This window comes from Sardina pilchardus, chromosome 18 (assembly GCF_963854185.1).
Source record: "Sardina pilchardus chromosome 18, fSarPil1.1, whole genome shotgun sequence".
NCBI classification, from domain to species: Eukaryota; Metazoa; Chordata; class Actinopteri; order Clupeiformes; family Clupeidae; genus Sardina; species Sardina pilchardus.
In genome coordinates this window covers 14,343,789-14,345,802 of record NC_085011.1, presented here as the reverse complement: position 1 = coordinate 14,345,802, position 2,014 = coordinate 14,343,789, and positions in this window count along the sequence as shown.

Below are 2,014 nucleotides of genomic sequence, written 5' to 3'. Positions count from 1 at the left end.
GTGGCCTTTAAGTCTAGGGCCCCGGGTCCGGCGTGAGTAGGGGAGAGTGGGGGCAGTTGCACCACTTTTTACCTTTCCTTGTATATCTCAGAGACCGTTTTCAATAGAAACACAAAATTTGTATATGTTTAGCCCACATCTGTCACCTATCCATGCATAATTATGCAACATGTGTAAATATTACAATATTGAAATAAATTACATTTTAATTGAGAGAGTGAAACGTTGCAACCGTCCCCACACAAGGGGACGGTTGCAACAGTCTTAAAAATGACAAAAAATCACTCTTGATTATCATTTATTTTATCTTTTTGAAACCACAGTTTGACTTCTCAGTATTAATTGATGAATTAATTAAAGAAACAGACCTAACAAACACTCAGAACTGTTGTAACGCGCCATCTTGACTTTGAAGAGTGTAAAAAAAAAAACGTTTTTAAATTTTAATAATTACAGTTCATTTTGATAGCTCAGCATTAATTAATTAAAGAAATAGACCTAACAAAACAGCCATCTTGACTTTATCAACATCAGACAGAAAATTACTCACTGTCTGATTCACAGTTGTGGTATACATGAATGGACCTTGGGGACAGTTGCAACAAAACGTTGCAACCGTCCCTACAGGGACAGTCATTCTAAAACTAGCCATACAAGCTTAGCACATTAGCTTTGATACATGGTAGATATGCCTATTAAAAGCTAAGAAACTGCAGATTTAAATGATACAACTTATCAATACTTTCTGCAAACAGTTTTGACACTAGGAGACAAATTCTGATCATAAAAAAAAATTACTTTTTGACCTTGCTTTTTGGTTCTCCCAGAAGAGAAGTTCAAAACTGGCTGCAATCTTGCAGAGAGATGGAGGGTCCAACTAAGCATGTGCAAAATGAGTTTCATCACTCTAGCTTGTTTCTGATTGGAGAAATCTACAGTGTTGCAACTGCCACACGTTGCAACTGCCCCCACTCTCCCCTATGCGTGGGAACTCTGAAATTGGCGAGGCAGTGAAAGTGAATAAACCATGAAAGTGAATAAACATGCAAATAGTTTCTATCGCCATCTCCTATTAATTAACTTCGTTCTGACTCTGCTCACTTCGTATGTCTGACTTGTCACTGGCTGAGTGCTCAGTGCTGGCTGTTGAACTCGAACTGGGAGTCTATGTCGAATCAGATTATTAGTGCCCTATAGACAGATTTCCTGTTTACTAACAAAACTAGATGTGCGCGCAGCCATGGGGCAGAAGACGCCGAATGGCCGGTCATAATGTTATAAAGTTAACCTAATAACCAGCTGCTGTAAGCTATAATCGGCATTTTTTTGTATGCCACTGTTGTCTAAATGATGATAACATCTCATTTATGAGCTTATTTCAGAGTTTGTCGTTCGTTTTCATTATTTATAAAACATCGTCTTTTTGGCGGTTTTGGTGGTTTCTGGCAAATATATGCATTACTTTACATTCCTGAACATTCTCTAACCATCGTCATTTCGAATAGTGCTGTTTTCGGCACTAAAATTCATTTTAATCTTTTCACGGAGAGCAGCTGCTTAATGCTGTTCATGGTGCTTTCTGCCCCTTGTGTGCGCGCGCATGTTTTCGAGAAATCTATGTATATGTGGATTATAGGTGTATGATGACACCTAGCGTTTTTTCTGGATGTTGCACTAAAGGGAAATGTTAAGATTTACCTGCCTCGCCCACTGCAAACGTAATAATTCATTTTTATGTAATTTTATTCTGAACATATTATGTCTCTGGCTTGTAGCCTAATGCCTTTTTCAACTCTCATCATCTGGGTCCTACAGCTGTTAAAACGATTAAATAATGGTGGAGTATTTACGTTGATAATTGCAATTAATTTGAGAACCCTTTATTTCTGTAGTAGGCTAGTCACTTAAATCGGTTTGAATATAAAGTCAATATGTGTGTGTGGTGATAACGAAATTATTTTTGAAATAAGTTAAGTTGGCCGAAATGAATTATTTTTACTCAGGCAAATAGTAA